Genomic DNA, 21,098 nt, shown 5'->3' with positions numbered 1-21,098 from the left:
TTTGTCTCTATCTCAGTCATGCTCATGCCCTCAATCTATTAAACCCCCCCTTTTTTTTCTTTCCAAAATCCAACATCTTATTCATAGACTTATTCTTCAAGTCTTAAACTTAAGTGCAATACTGCAATTTGACATATAGTCAAAACCCAAAACCAAAGCCAAAGAAAGGGGTGTCCAAAAAAGTCATCGAGATGCAAGACGGATCAACGAGGAAATTAAAGCAGGCATTATTTTATGAATAGGGGCAGTGGTGGATGTAACCAAGAAAGCAAAAGATCATGTGAATATGATTCATACACACTTTTTTGTTCGGAAATAAACAGAGCTGAAGAAAAAATAAAACACAATCACAACACAAGAAAATTACGTGAAAATTCTAAAACCGGAGAAAAACCGCGACCGTTGTCTAAACCGACAACCAGAGAAATATCACTATGTAAAAATTGTTACAACACATAGACTTCTCTCACTTTCACCCCAATGCCCCAGTACAATCACAGTCTCACAAAGCAAATATTAAACTAAGTCAGATATAAGCTTAAAGTGCTACTGACTGGTGCATCTAAAAACAAAGAACCTAGGTCCAATATATAGCCTTGGTCTCCCCCTTGTTTCACCACACTAAGCAATGTGGGACTTCTCCAATAGCTAATTTTTAACCTCCTTCTTTATTTTTGAAACTTGGGCAATGTGGGACTTGACGATCAACCCCAACAATCTCCACCTTGATTGTAAGAGTTACACATCTTCCGCTTGCATTGTCTATACCGACAATCATACTCCACCATAAAAGAGTACACTTTACTTGGAAACAAACCATCCCAAGAATTTTCTTCACTTGGAACTAAACCATTCCAAGAATTTCCACATGTCGAAACCTTGCTGAAATTTTATGGTGCAACTCCCATGTTGGCTTCCAAGAAGTTCTTCAGCCATCGACACCTTTCACCACACACCTTGCATCAATGCCAACCAATGTCTGTGTGTTGTTTCTGAATCCGCTAGCAATAACTTGTCCTTTTCCATGGTATAGCGGAAATACCATAAGGACAAACTTTATCTTCTAGATGAGATCATCACCACCATCTCCCAGAACAAGGGAGACAGTGCTAGCACTTACCTCAGAGTCTTTTTCAGATACTTGTAAGACCTGGATTTTCAGAACAAGCTAATTTCCGACTCACGCGTAGAATCAGTGTAAGCGTGACAGGAGTTTGATATTTGAGAAAGATTAATGAAGAAGAAAGTTCAGGAATTGCTTGAGGAATGTTGCGTAGTCATTTTAGGAATTAGAGCGAGTCGTCTGCACACCCGCCTTATGGCAAGCGTGTCCAGAATAGGCTAATTTCGCTTTAGAGCAACGTTTTAAGTGAGATTTCGAATCCTTGGAAAATTTAAAGATTTTCTTTATTTTTCCTTCGACCAGCGTTTCATTTCGGAACTCTGGACTGTACGCACGATAGTATTCACTTTTCGGAAGTCCGACGACGCTAATTTCCTTGCTTCGAAACCCTAGATTCGAGCGATGGATGAAGACTTTTTCTATTCGGGACTTCTAACGAAGTTTCCGTCCGCGTTGCCAGATTTGTTTCGACATTTCCAATCTTTCTTCAGAAGGAAGTTTTGTCGTCTGAGCATCACAGCAAAAAGTAGTTTAACGGGACAGATTAACTTACACCGCCTTTGGGATTTTAGATATCGTTTTTCCCAAACCATAGATAATTGTTTTGAGTTCTGGAATTCTGACGCCAGAATCTCTCTTAGAATTCCTCGGTGGACGTGCTGCAAAAATCGGAATCGCGAAATTTTCATTTTCCCGCGATTTCACCTGCTTATAAATAGCTCGAAAAAGCAAAATCTCTTCATTCTCACCCATTCAAGGCCGCGAGCAAGGAGAGAGGAGGAGAGGAGAAATTTTCGCGAAAACTTGACCAATCTTCGTGCAGTTCGTCCCTACTTCTAGGTATTGAGGTAACTAGCATGAATCCTACCTCTGTTTACTGTTTCTGTTGCGTTTCTGAAGTCGTTTCTGTGCTCACAGTTTTGAGCTTTTTCTAAAATTGTCCGATTTCCTTGATTTCTTGGTTGGGTTATGTTCCTTATGTTCCCATGAGTCTAAAACCTCTGTCAGTAATCGCCGATTGCGATTCAGTTGTCCAAGATCTGAAAAATTGATTCAAAACCCCATTAGTCGCACATTTCGAAACTTTATTGTCGAAAAGCTGTAATCTGACTTCGTGCCTTTAGGATTTGTTGTCACGGATGTCATGAGGATCAATGCTGTCAAATTTGTTTTCCGAACTGATAACTTTGAAGTTTTGAGCCTTTATTTTGGACCAAAATGCCCCTGGATAGTCGTATTTCAACCCGATTGTCCGAAAATTGTTCCGACAATTTCTTTGCCTTAGTTTTACCCTAAAACTACCTTGTGAATTGATTTAGATCGAAGAAAAAGTTCGAAAACCCTATTTTCCATAGTGGCCGAAACCTAATTGCTTGGGTACCGTGTCCAAAAATAATTTTTGGGTCTCTATGACTTGAGCCATTGCGTAGCTCTTTCAATTGTCGAAATTTTGGCACCGGTTTCGTGTCATTCTGAGTTCTGTAGCTCGAGTTATGCTCGTTTTAGCGAACGAAGTCTCCGTTGTCAATTTGTGCCTAAATAGGAACTCTGAAGCTTTAGAGGCTTTCTTTACGATTTCGATTAGTATTAGTAGATCGTGTTGCTCCTAGTGAAGCTTGTGTTGATGATTGTGTTTTCTTTGTTCTAGGTTCGCAATTTCCATGCCCAACTTCTACTCACGAAGGTAAGGGTAACTCGGTTTTAGAGCGTCTTTGAGTCTTGCATGCTTTTATCGCACTGCCTGCGTTTGAGATGAAGATGTTTATATTGATTGGCAGATGATTATGATTATTATGCTGAATTTGGAAAATGTTTTCTGAAGGCTTCGGCCGAGTGAACTTATTGAGACGTGTGTCTCCGTTTTCTGAGAGGCTTCGGCCGTTTACTGGTTTCTGTCGTTACTGCTTCCTAGTGGATGGAACATGTGGTTACTTTGGATTGGTCCTTGGTTGGGCTTTGTTGTTGTCTGACTTGGCATATAGGGCTTGAGTCAAGTGGCGATGAGGAGGTGTGTCCTATCATTGTCCCATCTTGCGAGGTGCTAAGTGGCGATCAGGAGGTGTGTCCTATGATTGTCCCGTCTTGTGTGACGTTAAGTGGCGATTAGGAGGTGTGTCCTATGATTGTCCCGTCATGTATGACGTTATAAGTGGCGATGAGGAGGTGTGTCCTATCATTGTCCCGTCTTGAGAGACGATATTGATCGATCCATTTTGTTAGCAGCATATAGTTGCATTATAGGGAACTAACACCTGACCCTATGTTGTTGGATTTTCGTATTGGTTTATTGATATCTGATTTGATGTTACATTGTTGAGGTTATTATTATCTGAGTCCAATTTATGTTTAAGTTGTTGATATATGAGTTGAGTTATGTTGCTAGTTATTTACCATGCCAGGTAATTAAATTCGAACAGCATGATTTTTCTCTTTTATACATGGTAATTGCATGGAGTTAACCCTTTCTATTTGCTACTTGTTGTTTGGGCGCTTAACGCTATTAGGCGATGGAGATCCTTCCGCCGAGGCATAGCTACTCGAGTTGGAGATCGAGTTGTAAGCGGTGGAGTAGAGGTATGAGAAGCAGCTTTGCTTCTCTTCTTGTGGATTATGTTGGAGTCTCTTTTACTTTATGAGAACTCTGTTATTAAAGTCTTGCTTCCGCCACTGTTAAAGTGCGCATGTTTATTCTGAACCTTACTTATGGTATTGTAAACTATTATTACTGTATATCGGGAAACAAGTTATCTAAATAAAGTTATGGTATGTTTCCAACCTTTTAGCCGAAGTGTTTAGTTGTTTTACAGAAAAAAATTCCCTTGGTTTTTAGGGATTGCAGATTGGTCCTTAGACTTTGTTAGGTTACTAATGTGACTCCTCAGTTGAGAAATTGGGGTGTTGCAATTGTGGTATCAGAGCTTTGGTCTAGAAAACCAGAGCTTTTGGGTAGAGTGCCTGCTTAAGATGTTTGAACTCTGAGACCGATTGATGGGGTGTCAATCGGAGGAAGAGTGTGCTTGATTACTGTTTATATAGATTATTTTTGAAGGTTATTCGTAAGTGAATAACCTTATGCTAGTTATTATTAATTATACATTTGATATAAGTATATACATAGTTAGTTATTATAGAACTTTGTGTTGTTCTGGCCTGAGTATCTGTTGTGGTCTTTGACTGTTCATGAAAACAGGAACAGGAGGTTTCCACAACCGATCGAGACTCAAGGTTCAGACAGCATGAATCCGATGGAGCAAGCTATTGCTAATCTGACTGCCCTTATGGCACAACAAGTTACTAACACTGCTGCAAGGGAGGAAGCTGAAGCTCAACGTGCTGCTACTGCTGCTTTGGTGGCTGCACAAAACCAAGCTGAAGAGAATGCTCGCCGTGTTCAGCGGGAGGAACGTGAATTAGCTGCTGCTCAGACCAGGGGTCTGAATGATTTCAAGCGTCAGGATCCGCCGAAGTTCTCTGGGGGCTTCGATCCGGAAGAAGCTGACTTATGGCTCCAAGAGTTGGAGAAGATCTTTACCTTCTTGCGTACAACTGCAGAGATGAAAGTTGATTATGCAACCTACCTGCTAACGGGTGAAGCTGAGTATTGGTGGCGTGGGGCTAGGGCTATGATGGAGGCTGACCATCAAGCCATCACTTGGGAGTGTTTCCGTGGAGCTTTCTTGGACAAGTACTTTCCTAGAAGTGCTAGAGCCGCTAAGGAAGCACAATTTCTGAGACTCCGTCAAGGAGGCATGACCGTTGCTGAGTATGCTGCAAAGTTGGAGTCGTTGGCTAAACACTTCCGTTACTTTAGAGGACAGATTGATGAAGGCTACATGTGTGAGCGATTCATTGAGGGGCTGTGTTATGAGCTGCAGAGGGCGGTGCAACCGCTAGGACTGAATCGCTACCAAGTGCTGGTGGAGAAGACCAAGGGGATTGAGGCCATTGATAATGCAAGGGGCAAATTCCAAGGTCTGAACAAGCCTTACCAAGGAAGTGGAGGTCCGGCTAGGACTAACCAAGGAAGAGGTGACAAGGGTAGGCATTTCCAGAAGAAGCCGTATGTTCGTCCTCAGGGTAGGGGGACAACTTCTGGGTCCTTTTATCCTACTGGTGGAAATGCAATTGCACTAAGAACCCCATCTGGGAATCGGGAGGATGTGACTTGCTTCAGGTGCAACAAAAAGGGGCACTATGCCAACCACTGTTCTGAGAGTCTTGCGGCGTGTTGGAACTGCAACAAGCCAGGCCACACTGCTGCAGAGTGCAGGATTCCTAAAGTTGAGGCTGCTGCAAATGTTGCTGGGGCTAGGAGGCCTACTGCTGGTGGAAGGGTCTACTCGATCAGTGGAACTGAAGCTGAGGAAGACGATGGTCTGATCCGCAGTACCTGCGAGATTGCGGGTAATTCCCTTATCGCGCTATTTGATTCTGGTGCTACGCATTCATTTATAGATATAGCTTGTGCGGCAAGGTTAAAGCTAGAAGTGTCAAAGCTACCGTTTGACTTGACAGTGTCTATCCCTGCATCTAAGAGTCTAGTAACTAACACTGCATGTCTGGAATGTCCTTGGATGTACCTAGATAAGAAGTTTGTAGCAAACTTAATCTGTTTACCTCTCAAGGGATTGGATGTGATCATAGGCATGGATTGGTTGTCCCACCATCATGTTCTTCTTGATTGCGCCAATAAGGTAGTTATCTTTCCCGATGCTGGACTCGCTGAGTTCCTGAACTCGTACTTTTCAAAGCTTTCTTTGAGGAAAGGAGCTTTGAGTTCTCTCATGTCTACAACCGTGGTGGAAGCTAAGGAGAATGGAGTACACGGAATTGCTGTTGTGCAAGATTTCGAGGATGTGTTCCCCGAAGACATACCTGGAATACCTCCGGTCAGAGATATGGAGTTCACAATTGATATAGTCCCAGGCACTGGACCTATATCAATCGCACCGTATCGTATGGTACCGGCAGAACTGACTGAGCTGAAGAGTCAACTCGAAGATTTAACCAAGAAGGGGTTTATCCGACCTAGCGTTTCTCCGTGGGGAGCGCCAGTGCTGCTTGTGAAGAAGAAAGACGGAAGATCGCGACTTTGTGTGGATTATCGACAGTTGAACAAAGTCACGATAAAGAACCGTTATCCGTTGCCAAGGATTGACGATTTGATGGATCAGTTGAAGGGTGCTGCTATTTTCTCGAAGATTGACCTGAGATCGGGATATCACCAGATTAGAGTCAAGGATGAGGATATTCAAAAGACGGCGTTTAGGACACGCTATGGGCACTATGAGTACTTGGTGATGCCGTTTGGAGTTACGAATGCACCAGCTGTATTCATGGACTACATGAATAGGATCTTTCATCCATTCTTGGATCGCTTTGTTGTGGTGTTCATCGACGACATCTTGATCTACTCAAGGAATCGTGAAGAACACGAGGAGCATCTGCGACAAGTTTTACAAGTTCTTCGGGAGAAGGTATTGTATGCTAACGCGACAAAGTGTGAATTTTGGCTCGAAGAAGTAAAGTTTTTAGGGCATGTCATCTCAAAGGAGGGCATTGCTGTGGATCCCAGTAAAGTTGAAGCGGTACTTGCATGGGAGCGTCCTAAGACTGTGACAGATATAAGGAGTTTCATCGGTTTAGCTGGATATTACCGACGATTCATCGAAGGTTTTGCTAAGATTGCAGGACCATTGACGAAACTCACCCGGAAGAACCAACCTTTTGCTTGGACAGAGGATTGTGAACAGAGTTTCCAAGATATGAAGAAGCGTTTGACGACCGCGCCAGTTCTGACATTACCACAAGAGAAGGAACCCTACGAGGTTTACTGCGATGCTTCGTACCAAGGTTTGGGTTGTGTGTTGATGCAACACCGAAAGGCTGTGGCTTATTCTTCAAGGCAATTGAAGATACATGAACGGAACTATCCTACGCACGATTTGGAGTTAGCGGCTGTGGTATTTGCGCTCAAGATTTGGAGGCACTATCTTTATGGGAGCACTTTCACTGTTTTTAGTGATCATAAGAGCTTGAAGTACCTGTTCGATCAGAAGGATCTGAATATGAGACAAAGGCGTTGGGTGGAATTCATCAAGGACTATGATTTCACTTTGTTGTACCACCCAGGAAAAGCAAATGTTGTAGCAGACGCACTGAGTCGCCAGACAATTCATGTTTCATCGTTGATGATTAAGGAATTGGAACTTATCGAGACTTTTCGCGACCTCAGTTTGGGTATGCAAGTGACACCTGGAAAATTGAGCTTTGGGATGGTGACGATCACTAGTGATTTTCTGAACGAGATCAAGGTGAAACAACTGTTAGATGAGGAGCTGATCGAGAAACGGAACTTGATCATTTTGGGAAAAGCGCCGGATTTTGAGGTAGGAACCGACAACATTCTGCGTTGCAAAGGACGTGTCTGCGTACCATTGGACATGGAGTTGAGAAGGATGATTCTTGACGAAGGTCACAAGAGCAGATTGAGTATTCATCCGGGATCGACAAAGATGTATCAAGATCTAAAGTTGAATTTTTGGTGGCCAGGAATGAAGAAGAATGTAGCAGAGTTTGTGGCGGCATGTCTGACATGTCAGAAGGCGAAGATAGAACATCAAAAGCCTGCGGGTATGTTGCAGTCACTTGATGTGCCGGAGTGGAAGTGGGACAGTATCTCTATGGATTTCGTGGTAGCTTTGCCAGCTACGAGGAAGAGATTTGATTCCATTTGGGTCATTGTGGACCGTTTGACGAAGTCAGCACATTTCATACCGGTGAAGACCACGTTCAATGTGGAGGCACTTGCAAAAGTGTATGTCGCTGAGATTGTACGACTTCATGGAGTACCATCGAGTATTGTTTCTGACAGAGATCCGAAGTTTACTTCGCATTTCTGGAAGGCGTTGCACGAGGCGCTTGGGACGAAGTTGAGGTTGAGCTCTGCCTATCACCCTCAGACGGATGGACAGACAGAGAGGACAATACAGTCATTGGAAGACTTGCTGCGAGCCTGTGTTCTGGATAGTCAAGAAAGCTGGGATGAGCTGTTGCCGTTGATCGAGTTTACTTATAACAACAGTTTTCATGCTAGTATTGGAATGGCACCTTATGAGGCTTTGTATGGGAGGAGATGTAGAACTCCTTTATGTTGGTTTCAAGATGGCGAACATCTTCTCGTTGGACCTGAATTAGTACAACAAACTACTGAGAAAGTGAAGCAAATACAAGAGAAGATGAGGACGTCACAGAGTCGACAGAAGAGTTATGCTGACACACGACGGAGAGAGTTAGAGTTTGAGGCGGGAGACCATGTGTTTCTTCGCGTGACACCAACTACCGGAGTGGGAAGAGCGATAAAGTCGAGGAAGCTGACACCGAAGTTCATTGGACCGTATCAGATTATCGAGCGAGTCGGTAAAGTAGCTTATCGGATTGCGTTGCCACCTTTTCTTTCCAAGATTCATGATGTGCTACACGTATCACAATTGAGGAAGTATATTCCTGATCCCTCTCACATCATCAAGGAAGATGATATTCAGCTTAGAGACAACTTGTCTTTTGAAGTGGCACCAATGAGGATTGAGGAACGTAGGATCAAGCAGTTGAGGAACAAGCAGGTTCCTCTGGTAAAAGTGATTTGGAACCAAGTCACGGGCGATGCTACTTGGGAACTAGAAGAGAGGATGAAGGAACAGTATCCGGAACTCTTCACTGAGCCTTAAGTTTCGAGGACGAAACTTTCTTTTTGGGGGGTAGTATTGTAAGACCTGGATTTTCAGAACAAGTTAATTTCCGACTCACGCGTAGAATCAGTGTAAGCGTGACAGGAGTTTGATATTTGAGAAAGATTAATGATGAAGAAAGTTCAGGAATTGCTTGAGGAATGTTGCGTAGTCATTTTAGGAATTAGAGCGAGTCGTCTGCACACCCGCCTTATGGCAAGCGTGTCCAGAATAGGCTAATTTCGCTTTAGAGCAACGTTTTAAGTGAGATTTCGAATCCTTGGAAAATTTAAAGATTTTCTTTATTTTTCCTTCGACCAGCGTTTCATTTCGGAACTCTGGACTGTACGCACGATAGTATTCACTTTTCGGAAGTCCGACGACGCTAATTTCCTTGCTTCGAAACCCTAGATTCGAGCGATGGATGAAGACTTTTTCTATTCGGGACTTCTAACGAAGTTTCCGTCCGCGTTGCCAGATTTGTTTCGACATTTCCAATCTTTCTTCAGAAGGAAGTTTTGTCGTCTGAGCATCACAGCAAAAAGTAGTTTAACGGGACAGATTAACTTACACCGCCTTTGGGATTTTAGATATCGTTTTTCCCAAACCATAGATAATTGTTTTGAGTTCTGGAATTCTGACGCCAGAATCTCTCTTAGAATTCCTCGGTGGACGTGCTGCAAAAATCGGAATCACGAAATTTTCATTTTCCCGCGATTTCACCTGCTTATAAATAGCTCGAAAAAGCAAAATCTCTTCATTCTCACCCATTCAAGGCCGCGAGCAAGGAGAGAGGAGGAGAGGAGAAATTTTCGCGAAAACTTGACCAATCTTCGTGCAGTTCGTCCCTACTTCTAGGTATTGAGGTAACTAGCATGAATCCTACCTCTGTTTACTGTTTCTGTTGCGTTTCTGAAGTCGTTTCTGTGCTCACAGTTTTGAGCTTTTTCTAAAATTGTCCGATTTCCTTGATTTCTTGGTTGGGTTATGTTCCTTATGTTCCCATGAGTCTAAAACCTCTGTCAGTAATCGCCGATTGCGATTCAGTTGTCCAAGATCTGAAAAATTGATTCAAAACCCCATTAGTCGCACATTTCGAAACTTTATTGTCGAAAAGCTGTAATCTGACTTCGTGCCTTTAGGATTTGTTGTCACGGATGTCATGAGGATCAATGCTGTCAAATTTGTTTTCCGAACTGATAACTTTGAAGTTTTGAGCCTTTATTTTGGACCAAAATGCCCCTGGATAGTCGTATTTCAACCCGATTGTCCGAAAATTGTTCCGACAATTTCTTTGCCTTAGTTTTACCCTAAAACTACCTTGTGAATTGATTTAGATCGAAGAAAAAGTTCGAAAACCCTATTTTCCATAGTGGCCGAAACCTAATTGCTTGGGTACCGTGTCCAAAAATAATTTTTGGGTCTCTATGACTTGAGCCATTGCGTAGCTCTTTCAATTGTCGAAATTTTGGCGCCGGTTTCGTGTCATTCTGAGTTCTGTAGCTCGAGTTATGCTCGTTTTAGCGAACGAAGTCTCCGTTGTCAATTTGTGCCTAAATAGGAACTCTGAAGCTTTAGAGGCTTTCTTTACGATTTCGATTAGTATTAGTAGATCGTGTTGCTCCTAGTGAAGCTTGTGTTGATGATTGTGTTTTCTTTGTTCTAGGTTCGCAATTTCCATGCCCAACTTCTACTCACGAAGGTAAGGGTAACTCGGTTTTAGAGCGTCTTTGAGTCTTGCATGCTTTTATCGCACTGCCTGCGTTTGAGATGAAGATGTTTATATTGATTGGCAGATGATTATGATTATTATGCTGAATTTGGAAAATGTTTTCTGAAGGCTTCGGCCGAGTGAACTTATTGAGACGTGTGTCTCCGTTTTCTGAGAGGCTTCGGCCGTTTACTGGTTTCTGTCGTTACTGCTTCCTAGTGGATGGAACATGTGGTTACTTTGGATTGGTCCTTGGTTGGGCTTTGTTGTTGTCTGACTTGGCATATAGGGCTTGAGTCAAGTGGCGATGAGGAGGTGTGTCCTATCATTGTCCCATCTTGCGAGGTGCTAAGTGGCGATCAGGAGGTGTGTCCTATGATTGTCCCGTCTTGTGTGACGTTAAGTGGCGATTAGGAGGTGTGTCCTATGATTGTCCCGTCATGTATGACGTTATAAGTGGCGATGAGGAGGTGTGTCCTATCATTGTCCCGTCTTGAGAGACGATATTGATCGATCCATTTTGTTAGCAGCATATAGTTGCATTATAGGGAACTAACACCTGACCCTATGTTGTTGGATTTTCGTATTGGTTTATTGATATCTGATTTGATGTTACATTGTTGAGGTTATTATTATCTGAGTCCAATTTATGTTTAAGTTGTTGATATATGAGTTGAGTTATGTTGCTAGTTATTTACCATGCCAGGTAATTAAATTCGAACAGCATGATTTTTCTCTTTTATACATGGTAATTGCATGGAGTTAACCCTTTCTATTTGCTACTTGTTGTTTGGGCGCTTAACGCTATTAGGCGATGGAGATCCTTCCGCCGAGGCATATAGCTACTCGAGTTGGAGATCGAGTTGTAAGCGGTGGAGTAGAGGTATGAGAAGCAGCTTTGCTTCTCTTCTTGTGGATTATGTTGGAGTCTCTTTTACTTTATGAGAACTCTGTTATTAAAGTCTTGCTTCCGCCACTGTTAAAGTGCGCATGTTTATTCTGAACCTTACTTATGGTATTGTAAACTATTATTACTGTATATCGGGAAACAAGTTATCTAAATAAAGTTATGGTATGTTTCCAACCTTTTAGCCGAAGTGTTTAGTTGTTTTACAGAAAAAAATTCCCTTGGTTTTTAGGGATTGCAGATTGGTCCTTAGACTTTGTTAGGTTACTAATGTGACTCCTCAGTTGAGAAATTGGGGTGTTGCAATACTGCTCCCAGTGGCGAATGTTATAAGGGACTAGGGAAGGGCCCAGCCACCCTATTGTTTTAAAAAAAATTTACTAGTACTGCTATAAAAAAATATTATAATATCATGCTATAAAAAATCATGAAAAAGTATATATAGCTAGTAGGTGATTAAGTGATTGCGTGTGTCAGTGTACCAAATATATTATTATATATGGCTATATAGATAGAGAAACATATATTAATTATAAACTAGTAAAGTGAAATTTTAGATTTATTTCCAAAGCTTATTAGACACACTTCTTATCTTTCTTTCCAAAGTTTTGCCCTGCACTACGGAAACAAAAACAGATCAGAAGTGCCGCCCAAGCTTATTGATCCATTTCGATCCAGTAAGTCATGCACTCATGCGTCCCCTTTAATTTCTTTTCTTTGGCTATTTTTTCATGTTCTTTTCTATTTTTCTTTGATGTATCATGTATCAGTTTTTGGATTGGGGCACCTATTTGTGTCCCCTCCTTTACTAATATTAGTTCAGTTAAAAAATACAGAAAGTGAAGGCTGAAGAGTATTTGTTCCCAACTTTTATTAGTAAAAATTATACAACAACTCTTAACTCTAAACTAAAGCTGTTTTACTTCCATTTTCTTGCTCTAACCTCATTTTTAATGTGCAGGTGCTGAGGTGCAGCTCTAAGTCTCTAAAGTCTAAAGCTTTCTCATTTTTTTCTTGTCTGAAGTTATAATCAAAGATTCTGATCAAAAGGTTAAGAAGTTAATTTCTAAGAATGTTTTCTATTTTTATAAAGCTTTTTTTATTGCATCATTAAATCATTGTAATTTTCATTTGTGCTTACAGCTTACAACTTACGACTTACCTATGTGTTTTATAATTTAGATCTTCCTAGTATCTTGACATTAATTTGCCCTGTATAAGTTAATTTTCCTAAATTGAATCTTTTATGTAAACTTGTTTTGAGGTCATAAATTTTGTAATGTTCAATGGTAACATTCATTCTAAATTGACATTGCTGCTGCTTATATTACTTAAATTTTTTCTAATTGGATGTTTTGAAATTTGATGCCTCATTTGTTTAGCATTTTCCTCTATTAGCTTATTAACTTAATATTTTTATTTTAATATGTAGGTGATTCTCTACAAAATAATGAGTAAAACTAGAAGAATTGATTCTTTTTTTAAGAGAAAGGTTTGTGAGGAAGATGAACAAAATGCAACTTCTGTGCCTGTTGAACAAGGAGAGAGTTCTCAAAATCCAACATTTGAAGAAAAAGAGAAGCAAGTTTCCAAGTTTCCTAGAGTTACATATGATCAATTTGAAAATTCTTTAGAACGTGATCCAGGAAAGCGCTCTCAAATTTGGCAATATCCACCAAATCAAATGGATGAAGTACGGAGGGTCTATTTGAAATGGAGTCCATATCAAATGCATCTTGAACACTATCCTTTTTCGGGTAAAGTTGGTCGTCAGAGAAGGTTTCAATATTCTTGGTTTAGCATATTTCCTTCATGGTTAGAGTATTCACCTTCGACAGATGCTGCATATTGCTTACCTTGTTATCTTTTTAGCAAAAAACCAAGTGGACGACCTTGGTCAGATGTCTTCATTGCCACAGGTTTTAGAAGTTGGAAGAAAGTTAATGATGGAAAGAGATGTGCTTTTCTTAAACACATAGGGACCGATCCTTGCTCACCACACAACAATGCAATGAGTGCTTTTCAAGACTTGTTGAATCAGGATGGACATATTAGGAATGTTATTCATGTGCAAAGCTCAAATCAAATTATGCAGAATCGATTGCGTCTCAAGACTTCAATTGACATAGTTCGTTTTTTAACACTTCAAGCTTGTGCTTTTAGGGGCAATGATGAATCTAGTGGATCCAAAAACAAAGGTAATTTTCTTGAGTTATTAAAACTACTAGCATCATACAATGATGAAGTTGCAAAAGTTGTGTTGGAAAATGCTCCATATAATTCCAAATATACTTCACATCATATTCAAAAAGAGCTCTTGCATATTTTCTCTAGTAAGGTGAAAAACCATATCCATGAAGAAATTGGGAACTCTAAGTATTGTGTTGTTGTTGATGAAGCTCGTGATGAGTCAAAAAAGGAACAAATGGCTCTTGTCTTAAGATTTGTTGATAAAAATGGTTTCATACAAGAACGGTTTTTTCATATTGTTCATGTTAAAGACACTATGGCTGCAACTCTCAAGCAAGAACTATGTGCTATTCTTTCTCGGCATGATCTTGATGTTTCCAACATTCGAGGTCAAGGGTATGATGGTGCTAGCAACATGAGGGGAGAGTGGAATGGATTACAAGCATTAGTTTTGAATGATTGTCCTTATGCATATTATGTTCATTGTTTTGCTCATAGATTGCAACTTGCCTTGGTTGCTGCATCAAGGGAAGTGATTCCAATTCATCAATTCTTTTCAAAGCTGACTTTTATTATCAATATTGTTTGCTCTTCTTGTAAGAGACATGATGAGTTACAAGCTGCCAAGTTAGAAGAAATTGCACTTTTGTTAGAGATTGATGAACTTGAAACTGGTAGAGGAGCAAATCAAATTGGTACTTTGAAACGAGCTGGGGATACTCGTTGGAGCTCACATTTCAATTCTGTTTGTAGTTTGATCAGTCTATATGGTGCAACTTGCTCTGTTCTAGAAAAAATTGTTGTTGAAGGGTCCACTTATTCTCAACGTGGGGATGCTGATAGTGCATACAAAAGCATGACCTCATTTGATTTTGTATTGATCTTGCATTTGATAAGAGAGCTTATGGGGATAACAGATGCTCTTTGTCGAGCTTTGCAGCAAAAATCTCTAGACATACTCAATGTTATGCATCTAGTCCGCTCCACAAAAGCACTTATTCAGAACTTGAGAGAAGATGGATGGGATAATTTATTCAAAAGTGTGAGATCTTTTTGTGAAAAACATGATATTGAGGTTCCTCAATTCAATGCTTCTTATGTAGCAAGACATGGACGCTCTCGTCACAAAGAGGACATTACAATTGAGCATTACTTTAGAGTTGAAGTATTTTTTGTTACAATTGATAAGCAGTTACAATAGTTGAATAACAGGTTTAATGAGCAAGCAATGGGGTTATTAACTCTAAGCTATGCTTTGGTTCCTAAGGATGCTTATAAAGCTTTTAATATTGATGACATTTGCACTCTTGTAGACAAATATTACCCCATGGATTTCAATGAGCAGGAGAAGATTATTTTGCCATTTCAACTTCAACATTTCATTGTTGATGCTCGTCAGGAATCAAGTTTGCAGAACTTATCAACTATACAAGAATTTTGTACATGTTTGGCATCAACAAAAAAAATCAGAAGTGTACTACTTGATTGACCGATTACTTCGTCTTGTCATGACTCTTCCAGTTTCTACTGCTACAACTGAAAGATCTTTTTCAGCAATGAAAATAATCAAGACTAAGCTGAGAAACAAGATGGAAGTTGATTTCCTAGCTGATAGTATGATAGTTCACATTGAAAGAGAGATTGCAACAAGTTTCAGTTCTGATTCAATTATTGATGAATTTAAGTCATTGAAGGAGCGCAGAGCAGCACTTTAATTGAAGGTTACTCTTAGTTAATTTCTTTAATAGTATGCTCAATATATTGTTTCAATTGCACTTAAATTTTGAATTTATGATATAATATTCACATATATAACTTATGATATAATATTCACATATATAACTTATGAATTAATAGTCACATTGGCCCTCCTATATATTTTGGTCAAGCTCCGCCACTGACTGCTCCACCTGGACAATTTCTCTTCACATGCCCAGACTTTCCACACTTCCAGCACGCCAGATTCTTTGCAAGGATCTTCTTCCCATTAGCCCCACCTTCAGTTAGCAATATTGATCTTGTTGAAGTGCTTTCCTCATTTTTCATTCTCCTTTCTTCCGAAATAATTTTAGTTGCAACTTCTTCAAAACTCAAACTTTCCTTCCCATACATCAAAACAGGTTTCAGATGAACATACGAAGATGGAAGGGACAAAATGAGCCTTAACGCTTTATCTTCATCATTAATCTCTACTTTAATAGATTCCAGCTCGGAGATAATATTATTCAAAGTACTGAGATGATCAGATATTTTCGTACCTTCATCCATGCGTAGATTGTGGAATTGCTCTTTCAGCAACAACCGATTTGAGATGCCCTTTTCCTGATATAACCCTTCAAGCTTCTCCTAGAGCTCCTTGGTTGATGACAAATTCTGCACATTTGCAAGAACATTCTTTTGCAAACACAGACGAATTGCACTTGCAGCCCTCAAATCTAGTTCCTCTCACTTGTCGGCCTCCATGTTGGAAGTGTTTCCTTTCAGCGCCTTGTGTAATCCTGATTGTATCAGCACATCCTTGACTTGTACTTTCCACAAGCCAAAGTTGATTATTTCATCAAACTTCTCTATGTCAAACTTCATAGCGCTTGAATAAGACATAGCAGCTGCAAACCTCTTCTTCAGCACCTCCACAATATCACACTTCTTTTCTGGTGTGGAAGATCAGATAATTCTGCAACCACAGAGCATACTGAGAATTGTGATATCTCATCGAACCGAAGCTCTGATACCACTGTTGGGAAATAACAGAGCTGAAGAAAAAATAAAACACAATCACAACACAAGAAAATTACGTGGAAACTCCAAAACCAGAGAAAAACCACGACCGTTGTCTAAACCGACAACCAGAGAAATATCACTATGTGAAAATTGTTACAACACATAGACTTCTCTCAGTCTCACCCCAATGCCCCAGTACAACCACACTCTCACAAAGCAAATATTAAACTAAGTCAGATATAAGCTTAAAGTGCTACTGACTGGTGCATCTAAAAACAAAGAACCTAGGTCCAATATATAGCCTTGGTCTCCCCCTTGTTTCACCACACTAAGCGATGTAGGACTTCTCAAATAGCTAATTTTTAACCTCCTTCTTTATTTTAGAAACTTGGGCAATGTGGGACTTGACAATCAACCCCAACACTTTTCACCTTTTTTCCACATTTATTTTTTTATCAATTTATCAATCAAATTATTTGTTACATCTTGACTTTCTCTCTCATTTCTTTCTATCTCTTTTCCTCCACCACTTCACACCTCAAAAATAGGTGTGAACAAAAGATTATTCGAAATAAAAAATGGAATAGTGAGATTAAGTGTCACATGCACATGTGTCGTGGCAGTGAGTTGGTGCATTGTTTCTCATAAACAACAACGTAGCGTACGAATTGCGGGGTTGTTGCGCTCATCTCTCTCACGCGCACTACCTTCTGAAATGTGAAACAGGTCGAATGGAGCGTTTAGATCACACTCAAGTCCTGTCCTGTCTGATTCTATGCGGAAGAATGAGCAATGTGACAGTCCAAGTCCTGTCTCTCTCTCCTCCGCATTGGGCGGCCCGAGCTCTGATCTGGTCCTCACGTCGTATCTTTGGTGGGCCCACATCCGAATCACTAAAATGCTCTTTCCAAAAACCTAACTCTGTCTGCAAAAATGAAATTAGAGAAACAGTTTGTTGCTCATTGTTTTTTTAGCATAAAAGATAATTCTTTTTAAAAAAAAGTTATTGGTTAAATTAGTTCTTGAGTTTGTAAGCGAGTTTAACTTCTCACATCTGATAGTCATGACACTAATTCTTCAAGGCTTTAAGATCATGTTAAGTGGATATACCTTTTACAACAAAAATATATTCTACTTTGGTCATAATAATTTTTCTTTGTTATTCTTCCTCGAGTCATTTTTACTAATATATCATTCTTACAAAAATATTTAGTTTGTAAGTGATAACACTTTCATAACTTAAGAGGCTAGTTTTGACAAGAGAAAAACTTAGAGGATTGGAAAGGGTTTGAAAAGGGGAAAGATCGTCGATCCAAGAGTTGAGAAGAGAAATTGAGTTGGAATTTCGGTCGTCAAGAGGATGAACCGTCATGGTGTGAAAAGCCACTCGAGTACAAAAGGAATTACTTGCTATGAAGAAGCTTGTTCAGGAAGCCGACGTTTACCCACGAGTAACATACATAAGAGAATCGTGAGCTAGAAACGCAAATTCTCGAGAGGACGCTTCGTTGGTTGGCTACCATAATGCGCTACATGCATACATATGTTATGAGGTTGGGGAAATCGTAAGATCGAACCTCTATGAAGGTTGAGACGGTCATAGGTGAAGGTGTGAAAAACGACTAGAAGGGGGGGTTGAATAGCGTTTTCAATATAAAAACTTTCCCCTTAAGATTTAAAGTAAATCTTTTCGGTTTCTCTAAGATAGATGGTGCAGCGGATAAAGATAGAGAGAAGAGATAAGCACACAAGTATTTTATCCTGGTTCACTTGATAAATCCCTCAAGCTAATCCAGTCCACCCGTTAAGGTGATTTCTTCCTTCTTAGAATGAAGGCAATCCACTAATCAGATAATTGTTACAACTGCACTTGAAACCCACAAGTGACTAACAATACACTGACTTAGCTCACACTAAGATTCACTCTCTTAGTCTTCTCTAGGATCCGATCAACCTTGATCTCCTAAAGGAATCACCACTAAGATTCACTCTCTTAGTCTTCTTAAGGATACTGACCTACCCGGTCCCTTAAGGAAAATCAAACAACTGTTTTAGGTTGGTGTTTACAAAGGTTTGCTTGTAAATAAGCTGAGTGTAAACTAAATAAGAACAGATGAAGAAAGTAGAGGCTTGAATCTTTTCTTGTATTGCAGCTCTTGATCTCTCTCTCTTTTCTTTCTTCTTTTTCTTCAGCCTTTTATAGTCCAAGGTGCAAAGGATATTTCTGTTGAGAGAATATGACCGTTGGAGGGCATTTCTGGAACTTCCAGAACCTGCTGTGGCTGAACCTTGGTAGGTAGGCTTGTCAGAATAGTACATTGCTCTTGTACTTCTTGATAGAGACATTTGCCTTTAACCAATGACTTCTGATCAGAGGAATGCTTCGTGTTGGAACTTGTGAAGCTTGGTGATCAGAGTCAGAGGGATGCTTGGATCCTCTGACCTTCGTAACTTCTGCTTCTGGACCTTCAGAGCTTCTGGACCTTCAGAGCCTCTGGTCCCTCAGAGCTTCTGGTCTTCAGATCTTCTGATCCTCAGATCTTCTGATCCTCTAATCCTCTGATCCTCTTATCTTCAGATCTTCTGATCTTCAGATCCTCTGATCCTCTGATCTTCAGATCCTCTGATCTTCAGATCTTCTGACGAATATATCTTCTGGTGTCAGAATCAGAACCTGTTTGTCAAAACACTCAAGACAAACATTAGAGTATCATAGTTGTTCATCCACAAATAAATACTTGTTATCATCAAAACATAGAGTTGTACCACATGACCAAATCTTGATCTTACAATCTCCCCCTTTTTGATGATGACAAAACCATGTATTTTGATGAACAACTCTAAACAAATAAACTGAATACACTCAGAGTATAAGGTATCAGAGTTAAAACTTATCCTGATGTGTATAGTTTTTCTTGCTCCTTCTGAATCCAAGACTCGTGCTTGATTCTGAGCTAAGCTCCCCCTGAATCTAGTACTTAATATCAACGTTAGTAATATCTAGATTCTGAGCTAAATAATATAGGAGTTGTCAAGATACTATAAGTTCTCCCCCTTTTTGTCATAAGCAAAAAGAATGAAGGTGGAAAAAAAAATAGTAAGAGCATAAGACGAAATACTCCCCCTCAGAAGGAATACCAAGGGATACTTGGCTGCTGATTAGTATATCTTCTTATGAGAGCAGAAGTGTCAAAGTCCAGAGGTTCTGGTGACATCTCCATTCTGGAAAAAATTCCATCTTCAGATGCTTCAGAATGAGAAGCTATGAACCTACTCTTCTTCTGATGACGCAAGTCAGAAGTTGTAGTAGCATCTTCTGATGTTGTTGCTTCTGGTTTGACAAGTTCTGAGTCTTTGTTTCTTTCTGAAACAGTCATGCTCATCTCTGCAAGCTTTTTCAGCTAGCTTTGACTTGACCAAATCTTACTCTACTGATGCCTCCAAGATTAACTTCACCTTCAGGTTCAAGTTTTGGATCTTGGGACATATGCCTTTCTCCCGTCAAGTGTTGCCTGCATCCACTGTCCAGGTTCCATGGTTGGAGTTTCGATGGACTTATTGAAGATATCTGCAACATATATAATCTTATCCCTAGGTACCCACTTTCTGGGTCCTTTCTTGTTAGTTAGCCCAGAAGTTCTGACAACTTTGGGTCTTTCAACAGGATAATATAAAGGAATTTGAGCATGATATTTTGACATAGAGAAAATTCCTTTCTTAAGAGATAATGGAGCAACTTCAGAAGGTTTAGAATAACCAATGCCATATATTCCATTTCTGCTTACGCCATAGATCATTGAAGCCATTAAGCTTCTGTCTACGCTTTTAGCCAGGAATCTTTGAAAAGACTTTTCATACTTAGATTCATTTCTACAATCAGAGGCATCACAAGCAACTATTTCTTCTAACTTAGCAATCTGGTTCTTAAGCACAGAGTTAGAATTTACCAAAGCATGATTATCATTTTTCAAATCGGAAATAATTTTCTCATGTTTAGAAGGAGTCTTAGAAGCAGCAGATAAGTCATTTTTCAACCTTTTATGCTTAGACAATAAAGAGTTATACTTATCCATAATATCAGACAAAGCATGTTTCATTTCAGAGGTTGAGAAAGAAGCGAATACCTCATTTTCATCGTCTGAGTTAGGATCTTCTTCTGATGCTGAGTCAGAGTCAACTGCATCCTTTGACTCTGCTCCTTTGTCTTTGACAATGGCCATGAGTCCTTGAACTTCACCATCAGAGTCAACATCCTCTGACTCTGATTCATCAAAAGTCACCATCAGACTTTTCTTTGTCTTGAAATGCTTCTTTGACTTTTTGTCGTTTGATGAGCCTTTGTATTTGCTCTGCCTGTGCTTCCAGATGCTGTTGAGCTTTCTGGATATCAGAGTCAGCTCATCCTCATCAGAATCTTCAGAGTCTTCTGCTTCAGCTTGGAGAGCTTTTGACTTCTCAGATTTGGATTTCAAAGCTATAGACTTCTTCTTCAGATCCTGCATTTCTGAGCGCTTCAGTTCATGGCATTTCAGTATGCTGATGAGTTCTTCTAAACTCATATACTCAACATCTCTAGTTAGCTCCAAGGAAGTTATCAAAGGCATCCAGCTTTCAGGAAGACCTCTAAGGATCCTCATGACATGATCCGCAGTGGTGTAGCTATTGTTGAGGGGTCTTATTCCAGCAATAATCAACTGGAATCTGGAAAACATATCTTCA

The 21,098-nt window shown here is 40.0% G+C and overlaps 1 long non-coding RNA gene and 1 pseudogene across 1 annotated transcript; both read left to right on the top strand.

Moving 5' to 3' along the window:
• Window positions 1–1,216: 1,216 nt before the first annotated feature.
• LOC130748589 (uncharacterized) lies at window positions 1,217–4,100 on the top strand. Its single transcript, XR_009022741.1, has 3 exons — window positions 1,217–1,971; window positions 2,772–2,807; window positions 3,628–4,100. It is a non-coding gene; the product is annotated as an uncharacterized LOC130748589 (long non-coding RNA).
• An 8,809-nt stretch (window positions 4,101–12,909) lies between these two features.
• Window positions 12,910–15,373, top strand: LOC130748914 (uncharacterized; annotated as a pseudogene).
• The last annotated feature ends 5,725 nt before the right edge of the window (window positions 15,374–21,098 follow it).

The sequence above is a fragment of the Lotus japonicus genome, chromosome 3, assembly GCF_012489685.1.
Source record: "Lotus japonicus ecotype B-129 chromosome 3, LjGifu_v1.2".
Classification (NCBI taxonomy): Eukaryota; Viridiplantae; Streptophyta; class Magnoliopsida; order Fabales; family Fabaceae; genus Lotus; species Lotus japonicus.
This window is presented reverse-complemented; position numbering and strand designations above follow the sequence as displayed.